The 14,315-nt window shown below is 63.2% G+C and overlaps 2 non-coding genes across 2 annotated transcripts; both read right to left on the reverse strand.

Annotated features, from left to right (window-relative positions):
* Positions 1 to 2,043: 2,043 nt before the first annotated feature.
* On the reverse strand, positions 2,044 to 2,162 carry LOC131866841 (5S ribosomal RNA). The gene has a single exon (XR_009365440.1). It is a non-coding gene; the product is annotated as a 5S ribosomal RNA (ribosomal RNA).
* A 10,181-nt stretch (positions 2,163 to 12,343) lies between these two features.
* Positions 12,344 to 12,462, reverse strand: LOC131866828 (5S ribosomal RNA). The gene has a single exon (XR_009365427.1). It is a non-coding gene; the product is annotated as a 5S ribosomal RNA (ribosomal RNA).
* Positions 12,463 to 14,315: the final 1,853 nt, after the last annotated feature.

Raw genomic sequence — 14,315 nt, forward strand, 5'->3', positions numbered from 1 at the left:
GCGGCGTGCACGAAGTCGGACCCCGGTTTGCCCCGGGTGCGCACCTCGCGTGCACCTTGGTGCGCACACCTTGGCTGGGTTGCGCGGCCTGGTGGGCACCATGGTGCGCACCAAGGAGCGCTCCGAAGTGTGCTCCAAGGTGCGGCGTGCACGAAGTCGGAGCCCGGTTTGCCCCGGGTACGCACCTCGCGTGCACCTTCGCCGGGGTGGGCACCTCGGCTGGGTTGCGCGCCCTGGTGCGCACCAAGGAGCGCTCCGAAGTGTGCTCCAAGGTGCGGCGTGCACGAAGTCGGAGCCCGGTTTGCCCCGGGTGCGCACCTCGCGTGCACCTTCGGCGGGGTTGCGCGCCCTGGTGGGCACCATGGTGCGCACCAAGGAGCGCTCCGAAGTGTGCTCCAAGGTGCGGCGTGCACGAAGTCGGAGCCCGGTTTGCCCCGGGTGCGCACCTCGCGTGCACCTTCGGCGGGGTTGCGCGCCCTGGTGGGCACCATGGTGCGCACCAAGGAGCGCTCCGAAGTGTGCTCCAAGGTGCGGCGTGCACGAAGTCGGAGCCCGGTTTGCCCCGGGTGCGCACCTCGCGTGCACCTTCGCCGCGGTGGGCACCATGGCGTGCACGAAGTCGGAGCCCGGTTTGCCCCGGGTGCGCACCTCGCGTGCACCTTCGCCGGGGTGGGCACCTCGGCTGGGTTGCGCGCCCTGGTGCGCACCAAGGAGCGCTCCGAAGTGTGCTCCAAGGTGCGGCGTGCACGAAGTCGGAGCCCGGTTTGCCCCGGGTGCGCACCTCGCGTGCACCTTCGCCAGGGTGGGCACCTCGGTGCGCACACCTTCTCAATGTTTTCTTGCCTTTTCTGGAAATTGGTGAAGGCAGCGCATCAAAGGTGCGCACCTCGGTGTGCTCCGAGGTGCGAACCCGAGAGCGCTCCGAGGTGCCCACGAAGTCGAAAGTCGGGTTAATTGCATTGTTTTCCCCGGGTGCGCTCCGAGGTGCGCAACATCGGCGCGCACCAAGGAGGGCTCCGAAGTGTGCTCCAAGGTGCGCACGATGGCGTGCACCTCTGGTGCGCACGATTCGGAGCTCGGTTTGACCGGGGTGCGCACACCTTGGCTGGGTTGCGCACCTTTTGTGCGCTCCAAGGTGCGCACGAAGTCGGAGCTCGGTTTGCCCCGGGTGCGCACCTTCGCCAGGGTGCGCACCTTGATGCGCACGCCTTGGCTGGGCTGCGCACCTTGGTGGGCGCCATGGTGCGCACCTTTCGTGCGCTCCAAGGTGCGCACGAAGTCGGAGCTCGGTTTGCCCCGGGTGCGCACCTTGGTGGGCGCCATGGTGCACTCCGAGGTGCCCAAGATTGGTGCGCACCAAGGAGCGCTCCGAAGTGCGCTCCAAGGTGCGCGCGAAGTCGAAAGTTGGGTTAATTGTCCGGTTTGCCTCGGGTGCGCACCTTGCGTGCACCTTCGCCAGGGTGGGCGCCTTGGTGCGCACACCTTGGCTGGGCTGCGCACACCTTGGCACCCGCGTTTCCTTCATTTTAAATTTTTTTTTTTTACAATCTCTCAAGTGGGAAATTCTATAATCTCAACTTTTTTTGCCTTTTCAGGAAACTTTTGAATGGAGCGCATCATTGGTGCGCTCCGAAGTGTGCTCCAAAGCTCTCTCCAGCTGCGTGCACCTGCCCCGGCCGCGCACCCGGCCCCGCCCAGCTTCGCTCACCTGTCCCGGGCGTCTGGTGCGGAACCTTAGAGTAAGAAACATCACCGTGCACCTTGGCCAACGTGCGCGACTCGACCGAGCGCGCACTGGCCGAGGTGCACACCGATTTCACCTGGGTGCGCGCGCAGCACCTCGGGCGCACCGGGGTGCGCGCACAACGCCCGGGTTGCACCGTGGCCTGTGTGCTCGGGGCGCCTCGGGTGCGCGCTCGGTGTCGCCCCCGCGCGCGCGGTAGTGCGGGCAGCGCACCCCGGCCCGGCCCGGCCCCGACGAGAACGCAAACGGGCAAAAGGTTTATTCAAATAGCATTGCGATGCCCGGCGAAAAACTAAAAAAGGGTGCAACACCGGGACTTCCCGGGAGGTCACCCATCCCAGTACTACTCCGGCCCAAGCGCGCTTAACTGCGGAGTTCTGATGGGATCCGGTGCACTAACGCTGGTATGATCGCACCCGTTATGAGCTTGTCGCAGTGTGTACTTAGCAAACCGCGACCCACGTGCGAATCCACCCCGGCCACCCACCCCCGTCGAGGTGCACACCCTCCCTCGCGAAGTGCGCCCCGTTCGCCAAGTGTGAGCCCTGCCCGGGTGCGCGCACCTTGCTAGGGCGTCGGGTGTGCACCCGGCCCGGCCTACGTGCGTGCACCTGTAGGGGGCGTCGTGTGCGTGCAGTGTCCCGTCTGCAACGCGGTGCCCACACACCACCTCGGGCGCAACGACCTGCGCTCACATGTGGGCCGAGTGCACCTTGGTGCATGTTCGGGGCGCCTCGGGTGCACGCTCGATCTTGCCCCGGTGCACCAAGGCGCTCGGTTTGCCCCGGGTGCGCACTTGGTGCAAGGTGGGCACCCAAAATAGGGATCAAGCACCAAAACACAAGTTTCGGGATGCAAAATGGGACCCAAGGACCACAAATGCGTTCCAAGACCCATGATGGGTCCACGAGAACAAAAATGTGTTCCGAGACTTAATAAACAAATATTGGGTTTTAGGAGAAGAAACATGCTCTGATGCCCAAAACGAGAATCGACCCCGAAAAGGCCACAGGCCAAAAGTGGGATGCGAGACAAAAAAAAATGGGACCCGAGGACCAAAATTGGGTTCCCAGGTCGAAGACAGGGCAACCGGACAAGAAACGACCTCTAAGGCTCGAAATGAGTCCCGACGACTAAAACTTGACAAGAAGCACCCATCAGGCACCCAACTCGACACCCATGGGATGCCGACCCACCCGGGCTTCCACCTAGCACACCTTGGCACCCACCCACCCTCGCACCCAACCTCGCACCCAACTTAGCACCTTTGAACCCACATTGGCACTCACCCTGACCCTGGCACCTTGGAACCCACATTGGCACTCACCTTGACCCTGGCACCCACCTTTGCACTCACCTTGGGACCCACCCTGGCTCCCACCTCGGCACCCACCCAGACACCCACCTTGGTTCCTTGGCACCCACCTTGGATCCTTGGCACCCACCCCGACACCCACCTTGGCACGCAACTTGGCTACTTGCCACCCACCTTGGCTCCTTGACGCCCACCCCGACAACCACCCCGTGACCTACCCTGGCTAGGGTTGGTGCACACCCACCCTGGTGCCCACCTTGGCACCCACCCTATGACCCACCTTGGCACGCACCTTAGTACCCACCCCGTTACCCACCCTAGGACCCACCCCGTGACCCACCTTGGCCAGGGTGGGTGCCTTGGTGCGCACAACTTGCCTGGGCTGCACACCAGGGCGGGCTCAAGATGGCACCCGCGTTCCGTTTTTTTCACTATCTTTCAAAACGGAAATTTTAAAATCTCATTTTTTTCTTTTTTTTGCCTTTTCTGGAAATTAGTGAAGGCAGCGCATCAAAGGTGCGCAATGCTGGTGCGAACCCGGGAGCGCTCCGATGTGTGCTCCAAGGTGCGGCGTGCACGAAGTCCGAGCCCGGTTTGCCCCGGGTGCGCACCTCGCGTGCACCTTCGCCGGGGTGAGCACCTTGGCTGGGTTGCGCGCCCTGGTGCGTACCAAGGAGCGCTCTGAAGTGTGCTCCAAGGTGCGGCGTGCACGAAGTCGGAGCCCGGTTTGCCCCGGGTGTGCACCTCGGGTGCGCACCTCGCGTGCACCTTCGCTGCGGTGGGCACCTTGGCTGGGTTGCGCGCCTTGGTGGGCACCATGCAGTGCACGAAGTCGGAGCCCGGTTTGCCCCGGGCGCGCACCTCCGCCAGGGTGGGCACCTTGGTGCGCACAACTTGCCTGGGCTGCGCATCAGGAAGGGCTCAAGATGGCACCCGCGTTCCGTTTTTTTCACTATCTTTCAGAACGGAAATTTTAAAATATCGTTTTTTTTTGCCTTTTCTGGAAATTAGTGAAGGCAGCGCATCAAAGGTGCGCAACGCTGGTGCGAACCTGGGAGCGCTCCGATGTGTGCTCCAAGGTGCGGCGTGCACGAAGTCGGAGCCCGGTTTGCCTCGGGTGCGCCCTGGTGGGCACCATGGTGCGCACCAAGGAGCGCTCCGAAGTGTGCTCCAAGGTGCGGCCTGCACGAAGTCGGAGCCCGGTTTGCCCCGGGTGTGCACCTCGGGTGGGCACCTTGGTGCGCATGCCTTGCCTGGGCTGCGCACCAGGGCGGGCTCAAGATGGCACCCGCGTTCCTTTTTTTTCACTATCTTTCAAAACGGAAATTTTAAAATCTCATTTTTTTTTGCCTTTTTCTGGAAATTAGTGAAGGCAGCGCATCAAATGTGCGCACCTCGCTGCCCACCACGGTGCGCAACGCCGGTGGGCACCCGGGAGTGCTTCGAAGTGTGCTCCAAGGTGCTGCGTGCACGTTGTCGGAGCCCGGTTTGCCCCGGGTGCGCACCTCGCGTGCACCTTCGTCGGGGTGGGCACCTTGGCTTGGTTTGCCCCGGCTGCGCTCCGAAGCGGGGTTATTGGAGCGCCGCCTCTTTTTTTGTCGGAGCGTTTGGTGGGGTTTCTCGCATTGGCTCTTCCGAGGCCCGGTTGCCACCCTGGCGCGCACGAAGTCGGAAGTAGGGTTAATTGCCCGGGTGCGCACCTTTGCCAGGGTGGCACCTTACCTGGGCTGCGCACCAGGGCGGGCTCAAGATGGCACGCGCGTTCCGTTTTTTTCACTATCTTTCAAAACGGAAATTTTAAAATCTCCTTTTTTTTTTGCCTTTTCTGGAAATTAGTGAAGGCAGCGCATCAAAGGTGCGCACCTCGCTGCCCACCTTGGTGTGCTCTGAGGTGCGCACCCGGGAGCGCTACGAAGTGTGCTCCAAGGTGCGGCGTGCACGTTGTCGGAGCCCGGTTTGCCCCGGGTGCGCACCTCGCCTGCACCTTGGGCGGGGTGGGCACCTTGGCTGGGTTTGCCCAGGGTGCGCTCCGAAGCGGGGTTACTGGAGCGCCCCCTCTTTTTTTGTCAGAGAGTTTGGTGGGGTTTCTCGCATTGGCTCTTCCCAGGCCCGGTTGTTGGGTGCGCTCCCACCCTGGCGCGCGCGAAGTTGGAAGTTGGGTTAATTGCCCGGGCGCGCACCTTCGCCAGGGTGGGCACCTTGGTGCGCAAACCTTGGCTGGGCTGCGCACCAGGGCGGGCTCAAGATGGCACCAGCATTCCCTTTTTCTCACTATCTTTCAAAACGGAAATTTTAAAATCTCGTTTTTTTTTTGCCTTTTATGGAAATTAGTGAAGGCATCGCATCAAAGGTGCGCACCTCGCTGCCCACCTTGGTGTGCTCCGAGGTGCCCACCACGGTGCGCAACGCCGGTGCGAACCCGGGAGCGCCCCGATGTGTGCTCCAAGGTGCGGCGTGCACGAAGTCGGACCCCGGTTTGCCCCGGGTGCGCACCTCGCGTGCACCTTGGTGCGCACACCTTGGCTGGGTTGCGCGGCCTGGTGGGCACCATGGTGCGCACCAAGGAGCGCTCCGAAGTGTGCTCCAAGGTGCGGCGTGCACGAAGTCGGAGCCCGGTTTGCCCCGGGTGCGCACCTTCGCCGCGGTGGGCACCATGGCGTGCACGAAGTCGGAGCCCGGTTTGCCCCGGGTGCGCACCTCGCGTGCACCTTCGCCGGGGTGGGCACCTCGGCTGGGTTGCGCGCCCTGGTGCGCACCAAGGAGCGCTCTGAAGTGTGCTCCAAGGTGCGGCGTGCACGAAGTCGGAGCCCGGTTTGCCCCGGGTGTGCACCTCGGGTGCGCACCTCGCGTGCACCTTCGCTGCGGTGGGCACCTTGGCTGGGTTGCGCGCCTTGGTGGGCACCATGCAGTGCACGAAGTCGGAGCCCGGATTGCCCCGGGCGCGCACCTCCGCCAGGGTGGGCACCTTGGTGCGCACAACTTGCCTGGGCTGCGCACCAGGAAGGGCTCAAGATGGCACCCGCGTTCCGTTTTTTTCACTATCTTTCAGAACGGAAATTTTAAAATCTCGTTTTTTTTTGCCTTTTCTGGAAATTAGTGAAGGCAGCGCATCAAAGGTGCGCAACGCTGGTGCGAACCTGGGAGCGCTCCGATGTGTGCTCCAAGGTGCGGCGTGCACGAAGTCGGACCCCGGTTTGCCCCGGGTGCGCACCTCGCGTGCACCTTGGTGCGCACACCTTGGCTGGGTTGCGCGCCCTGGTGGGCACCATGGTGCGCACCAAGGAGCGCTCCGAAGTGTGCTCCAAGGTGCGGCGTGCACGAAGTCGGAGCCCGGTTTGCCCCGGGTGCGCACCTCGCGTGCACCTTCGCCGCGGTGGGCACCATGGCGTGCACGAAGTCGGAGCCCGGTTTGCCCCGGGTGCGCACCTCGCGTGCACCTTCGCCGGGGTGGGCACCTTGGTGTGCAGACCTTGGCTGGGTTGCGCGCCCTGGTGGGCACCATGGTGCGCACCAAGGAGCGCTCCGAAGTGTGCTCCAAGGTGCGGCCTGCACGAAGTCGGAGCCCGGTTTGCCCCGGGTGTGCACCTCGGGTGGGCACCTTGGTGCGCATGCCTTGCCTGGGCTGCGCACCAGGGCGGGCTCAAGATGGCACCCGCGTTCCTTTTTTTTCACTATCTTTCAAAACGGAAATTTTAAAATCTCATTTTTTTTTGCCTTTTTCTGGAAATTAGTGAAGGCAGCGCATCAAAGGTGCGCACCTCGCTGCCCACCACGGTGCGCAACGCCGGTGGGCACCCGGGAGTGCTTCGAAGTGTGCTCCAAGGTGCTGCGTGCACGTTGTCGGAGCCCGGTTTGCCCCGGGTGCGCACCTCGCGTGCACCTTCGTCGGGGTGGGCACCTTGGCTGGGTTTGCCCCGGCTGCGCTCCGAAGCGGGGTTATTGGAGCGCCGCCTCTTTTTTTGTCGGAGCGTTTGGTGGGGTTTCTCGCATTGGCTCTTCCGAGGCCCGGTTGCCACCCTGGCGCGCACGAAGTCGGAAGTAGGGTTAATTGCCCGGGTGCGCACCTTTGCCAGGGTGGCACCTTACCTGGGCTGCGCACTAGGGCGGGCTCAAGATGGCACGCGCGTTCCGTTTTTTTCACTATCTTTCAAAACGGAAATTTTAAAATCTCCTTTTTTTTTTGCCTTTTCTGGAAATTAGTGAAGGCAGCGCATCAAAGGTGCGCACCTCGCTGCCCACCTTGGTGTGCTCTGAGGTGCGCACCCGGGAGCGCTACGAAGTGTGCTCCAAGGTGCGGCGTGCACGTTGTCGGAGCCCGGTTTGCCCCGGGTGCGCACCTCGCCTGCACCTTGGCCGGGGTGGGCACCTTGGCTGGGTTTGCCCAGGGTGCGCTCCGAAGCGGGGTTACTGGAGCGCCCCCTCTTTTTTTGTCAGAGCGTTTGGTGGGGTTTCTCGCATTGGCTCTTCCCAGGCCCGGTTGTTGGGTGCGCTCCCACCCTGGCGCGCGCGAAGTTGGAAGTTGGATTAATTGCCCGGGCGCGCACCTTCGCCAGGGTGGGCACCTTGGTGCGCAAACCTTGGCTGGGCTGCGCACCAGGGCGGGCTCAAGATGGCACCAGCATTCCCTTTTTCTCACTATCTTTCAAAACGGAAATTTTAAAATCTCGTTTTTTTTTTGCCTTTTATGGAAATTAGTGAAGGCATCGCATCAAAGGTGCGCACCTCGCTGCCCACCTTGGTGTGCTCCGAGGTGCCCACCACGGTGCGCAACGCCGGTGCGAACCCGGGAGCGCCCCGATGTGTGCTCCAAGGTGCGGCGTGCACGAAGTCGGACCCCGGTTTGCCCCGGGTGCGCACCTCGCGTGCACCTTGGTGCGCACACCTTGGCTGGGTTGCGCGGCCTGGTGGGCACCATGGTGCGCACCAAGGAGCGCTCCGAAGTGTGCTCCAAGGTGCGGCGTGCACGAAGTCGGAGCCCGGTTTGCCCCGGGTGCGCACCTTCGCCGCGGTGGGCACCATGGCGTGCACGAAGTCGGAGCCCGGTTTGCCCCGGGTGCGCACCTCGCGTGCACCTTCGCCGGGGTGGGCACCTCGGCTGGGTTGCGCGCCCTGGTGCGCACCAAGGAGCGCTCTGAAGTGTGCTCCAAGGTGCGGCGTGCACGAAGTCGGAGCCCGGTTTGCCCCGGGTGTGCACCTCGGGTGCGCACCTCGCGTGCACCTTCGCTGCGGTGGGCACCTTGGCTGGGTTGCGCGCCTTGGTGGGCACCATGCAGTGCACGAAGTCGGAGCCCGGATTGCCCCGGGCGCGCACCTCCGCCAGGGTGGGCACCTTGGTGCGCACAACTTGCCTGGGCTGCGCACCAGGAAGGGCTCAAGATGGCACCCGCGTTCCGTTTTTTTCACTATCTTTCAGAACGGAATTTTAAAATCTCGTTTTTTTTTGCCTTTTCTGGAAATTAGTGAAGGCAGCGCATCAAAGGTGCGCAACGCTGGTGCGAACCTGGGAGCGCTCCGATGTGTGCTCCAAGGTGCGGCGTGCACGAAGTCGGACCCCGGTTTGCCCCGGGTGCGCACCTCGCGTGCACCTTGGTGCGCACACCTTGGCTGGGTTGCGCGCCCTGGTGGGCACCATGGTGCGCACCAAGGAGCGCTCCGAAGTGTGCTCCAAGGTGCGGCGTGCACGAAGTCGGAGCCCGGTTTGCCCCGGGTGCGCACCTCGCGTGCACCTTCGCCGCGGTGGGCACCATGGCGTGCACGAAGTCGGAGCCCGGTTTGCCCCGGGTGCGCACCTCGCGTGCACCTTCGCCGGGGTGGGCACCTTGGTGTGCAGACCTTGGCTGGGTTGCGCGCCCTGGTGGGCACCATGGTGCGCACCAAGGAGCGCTCCGAAGTGTGCTCCAAGGTGCGGCCTGCACGAAGTCGGAGCCCGGTTTGCCCCGGGTGTGCACCTCGGGTGGGCACCTTGGTGCGCATGCCTTGCCTGGGCTGCGCACCAGGGCGGGCTCAAGATGGCACCCGCGTTCCTTTTTTTTCACTATCTTTCAAAACGGAAATTTTAAAATCTCATTTTTTTTTGCCTTTTTCTGGAAATTAGTGAAGGCAGCGCATCAAAGGTGCGCACCTCGCTGCCCACCACGGTGCGCAACGCCGGTGGGCACCCGGGAGTGCTTCGAAGTGTGCTCCAAGGTGCTGCGTGCACGTTGTCGGAGCCCGGTTTGCCCCGGGTGCGCACCTCGCGTGCACCTTCGTCGGGGTGGGCACCTTGGCTGGGTTTGCCCCGGCTGCGCTCCGAAGCGGGGTTATTGGAGCGCCGCCTCTTTTTTTGTCGGAGCGTTTGGTGGGGTTTCTCGCATTGGCTCTTCCGAGGCCCGGTTGCCACCCTGGCGCGCACGAAGTCGGAAGTAGGGTTAATTGCCCGGGTGCGCACCTTTGCCAGGGTGGGCACCTTACCTGGGCTGCGCACCAGGGCGGGCTCAAGATGGCACGCGCGTTCCGTTTTTTTCACTATCTTTCAAAACGGAAATTTTAAAATCTCCTTTTTTTTTTGCCTTTTCTGGAAATTAGTGAAGGCAGCGCATCAAAGGTGCGCACCTCGCTGCCCACCTTGGTGTGCTCTGAGGTGCGCACCCGGGAGCGCTACGAAGTGTGCTCCAAGGTGCGGCGTGCACGTTGTCGGAGCCCGGTTTGCCCCGGGTGCGCACCTCGCCTGCACCTTGGCCGGGGTGGGCACCTTGGCTGGGTTTGCCCAGGGTGCGCTCCGAAGCGGGGTTACTGGAGCGCCCCCTCTTTTTTTGTCAGAGCGTTTGGTGGGGTTTCTCGCATTGGCTCTTCCCAGGCCCGGTTGTTGGGTGCGCTCCCACCCTGGCGCGCGCGAAGTTGGAAGTTGGATTAATTGCCCGGGCGCGCACCTTCGCCAGGGTGGGCACCTTGGTGCGCACACCTTGGCTGGGCTGCGCACCAGGGCGGGCTCAAGATGGCACCAGCATTCCCTTTTTCTCACTATCTTTCAAAACGGAAATTTTAAAATCTCGTTTTTTTTTTGCCTTTTATGGAAATTAGTGAAGGCATCGCATCAAAGGTGCGCACCTCGCTGCCCACCTTGGTGTGCTCCGAGGTGCCCACCACGGTGCGCAACGCCGGTGCGAACCCGGGAGCGCCCCGATGTGTGCTCCAAGGTGCGGCGTGCACGAAGTCGGACCCCGGTTTGCCCCGGGTGCGCACCTCGCGTGCACCTTGGTGCGCACACCTTGGCTGGGTTGCGCGGCCTGGTGGGCACCATGGTGCGCACCAAGGAGCGCTCCGAAGTGTGCTCCAAGGTGCGGCGTGCACGAAGTCGGAGCCCGGTTTGCCCCGGGTACGCACCTCGCGTGCACCTTCGCCGGGGTGGGCACCTCGGCTGGGTTGCGCGCCCTGGTGCGCACCAAGGAGCGCTCCGAAGTGTGCTCCAAGGTGCGGCGTGCACGAAGTCGGAGCCCGGTTTGCCCCGGGTGCGCACCTTCGCCGCGGTGCGCACCATGGCGTGCACGAAGTCGGAGCCCGGTTTGCCCCGGGTGCGCACCTCGCGTGCACCTTCGGCGGGGTTGCGCGCCCTGGTGGGCACCATGGTGCGCACCAAGGAGCGCTCCGAAGTGTGCTCCAAGGTGCGGCGTGCACGAAGTCGGAGCCCGGTTTGCCCCGGGTGCGCACCTCGCGTGCACCTTCGGCGGGGTTGCGCGCCCTGGTGGGCACCATGGTGCGCACCAAGGAGCGCTCCGAAGTGTGCTCCAAGGTGCGGCGTGCACGAAGTCGGAGCCCGGTTTGCCCCGGGTGCGCACCTCGCGTGCACCTTCGCCGCGGTGGGCACCATGGCGTGCACGAAGTCGGAGCCCGGTTTGCCCCGGGTGCGCACCTCGCGTGCACCTTCGCCGGGGTGGGCACCTCGGCTGGGTTGCGCGCCCTGGTGCGCACCAAGGAGCGCTCCGAAGTGTGCTCCAAGGTGCGGCGTGCACGAAGTCGGAGCCCGGTTTGCCCCGGGTGCGCACCTCGCGTGCACCTTCGCCAGGGTGGGCACCTCGGTGCGCACACCTTCTCAATGTTTTCTTGCCTTTTCTGGAAATTGGTGAAGGCAGCGCATCAAAGGTGCGCACCTCGGTGTGCTCCGAGGTGCGAACCCGAGAGCGCTCCGAGGTGCCCACGAAGTCGAAAGTCGGGTTAATTGCATTGTTTTCCCCGGGTGCGCTCCGAGGTGCGCAACATCGGCGCGCACCAAGGAGGGCTCCGAAGTGTGCTCCAAGGTGCGCACGATGGCGTGCACCTCTGGTGCGCACGATTCGGAGCTCGGTTTGACCGGGGTGCGCACACCTTGGCTGGGTTGCGCACCTTTTGTGCGCTCCAAGGTGCGCACGAAGTCGGAGCTCGGTTTGCCCCGGGTGCGCACCTTCGCCAGGGTGCGCACCTTGATGCGCACGCCTTGGCTGGGCTGCGCACCTTGGTGGGCGCCATGGTGCGCACCTTTCGTGCGCTCCAAGGTGCGCACGAAGTCGGAGCTCGGTTTGCCCCGGGTGCGCACCTTGGTGGGCGCCATGGTGCACTCCGAGGTGCCCAAGATTGGTGCGCACCAAGGAGCGCTCCGAAGTGCGCTCCAAGGTGCGCGCGAAGTCGAAAGTTGGGTTAATTGTCCGGTTTGCCTCGGGTGCGCACCTTGCGTGCACCTTCGCCAGGGTGGGCGCCTTGGTGCGCACACCTTGGCTGGGCTGCGCACACCTTGGCACCCGCGTTTCCTTCATTTTAAATTTTTTTTTTTTACAATCTCTCAAGTGGGAAATTCTATAATCTCAACTTTTTTTGCCTTTTCAGGAAACTTTTGAATGGAGCGCATCATTGGTGCGCTCCGAAGTGTGCTCCAAAGCTCTCTCCAGCTGCGTGCACCTGCCCCGGCCGCGCACCCGGCCCCGCCCAGCTTCGCTCACCTGTCCCGGGCGTCTGGTGCGGAACCTTAGAGTAAGAAACATCACCGTGCACCTTGGCCAACGTGCGCGACTCGACCGAGCGCGCACTGGCCGAGGTGCACACCGATTTCACCTGGGTGCGCGCGCAGCACCTCGGGCGCACCGGGGTGCGCGCACAACGCCCGGGTTGCACCGTGGCCTGTGTGCTCGGGGTGCCTCGGGTGCGCGCTCGGTGTCGCCCCCCGCGCGCGCGGTAGTGCGGGCAGCGCACCCCGGCCCGGCCCGGCCCCGACGAGAACGCAAACGGGCAAAAGGTTTATTCAAATAGCATTGCGACGCCCGGCGAAAAACTAAAAAAGGGTGCAACACCGGGACTTCCCGGGAGGTCACCCATCCCAGTACTACTCCGGCCCAAGCGCGCTTAACTGCGGAGTTCTGATGGGATCCGGTGCACTAATGCTGGTATGATCGCACCCGTTATGAGCTTGTCGCAGTGTGTACTTAGCAAACCGCGACCCACGTGCGAATCCACCCCGGCCACCCACCCCCGTCGAGGTGCACACCCTCCCTCGCGAAGTGCGCCCCGTTCGCCAAGTGTGAGCCCTGCCCGGGTGCGCGCACCTTGCTAGGGCGTCGGGTGTGCACCCGGCCCGGCCTACGTGCGTGCACCTGGAGGGGGCGTCGTGTGCGTGCAGTGTCCCGTCTGCAACGCGGTGCCCACACACCACCTCGGGCGCAACGACCTGCGCTCACATGTGGGCCGAGTGCACCTTGGTGCATGTTCGGGGCGCCTCGGGTGCACGCTCGATCTTGCCCCGGTGCACCAAGGCGCTCGGTTTGCCCCGGGTGCGCACTTGGTGCAAGGTGGGCACCCAAAATAGGGATCAAGCACCAAAACACAAGTTTCGGGATGCAAAATGGGACCCAAGGACCACAAATGCGTTCCAAGACCCATGATGGGTCCACGAGAACAAAAATGTGTTCCGAGACTTAATAAACAAATATTGGGTTTTAGGAGAAGAAACATGCTCTGATGCCCAAAACGAGAATCGACCCCGAAAAGGCCACAGGCCAAAAGTGGGATGCGAGACAAAAAAAAATGGGACCCGAGGACCAAAATTGGGTTCCCAGGTCGAAGACAGGGCAACCGGACAAGAAACGACCTCTAAGGCTCGAAATGAGTCCCGACGACTAAAACTTGACAAGAAGCACCCATCAGGCACCCAACTCGACACCCATGGGATGCCGACCCACCCGGGCTTCCACCTAGCACACCTTGGCACCCACCCACCCTCGCACCCAACCTCGCACCCAACTTAGCACCTTTGAACCCACATTGGCACTCACCCTGACCCTGGCACCTTGGAACCCACATTGGCACTCACCTTGACCCTGGCACCCACCTTTGCACTCACCTTGGGACCCACCCTGGCTCCCACCTCGGCACCCACCCAGACACCCACCTTGGTTCCTTGGCACCCACCTTGGATCCTTGGCACCCACCCCGACACCCACCTTGGCACGCAACTTGGCTACTTGCCACCCACCTTGGCTCCTTGACGCCCACCCCGACAACCACCCCGTGACCTACCCTGGCTAGGGTTGGTGCACACCCACCCTGGTGCCCACCTTGGCACCCACCCTATGACCCACCTTGGCACGCACCTTAGTACCCACCCCGTTACCCACCCTAGGACCCACCCCGTGACCCACCTTGGCCAGGGTGGGTGCACCCACCCTGGTGCCCACCTTGGCACCCACCCATCCTAGCACCCAGCCTGTGACCGGGCTTGGAACCCAACCTTGCACCCGCACCCGTCTTGGCCAGTGTGGGTGCGCACCCATCCTGGCACCCACGTTGTGACACACCCTTTAACCCACGCACCCTAGCACCCACGTTGGCACCCACCTTGGAACCCAACCTAGCAACTTGGCACCCACCCCGTGACCCACCTTGGCATCCACCATAGCAGTCGCCGACTTGGCACCCACCTCGGCACCCACCTTGACACTTGTGGACCCACCTTGCCACTCACCCTAGCATCGACCCATCCTAGCACCCACCCTGGCACCTTTGCACCCTAGCACTCACCCATCCTAGCACCTAACCTGTGACCCACCTTGACACTCACCCTCGCACCCACCTTGGAACCCAACCTAGCACCCACCCACCCTGACACCAACCCTAGCACCTACCCACCCTTGCACCCACCCTGTGACCCATCTTGGCACCCACCCATCCTACCACTCAACCTATCACCCACCTTCTCACCCACCTTGGCATCCACCTTAGCACCCACCCACACTGGCACCTTGGCACCCACCTCGG

This window comes from Cryptomeria japonica, unplaced genomic scaffold (genome assembly GCF_030272615.1).
Source record: "Cryptomeria japonica unplaced genomic scaffold, Sugi_1.0 HiC_scaffold_155, whole genome shotgun sequence".
Lineage (NCBI taxonomy): Eukaryota > Viridiplantae > Streptophyta > Pinopsida > Cupressales > Cupressaceae > Cryptomeria > Cryptomeria japonica.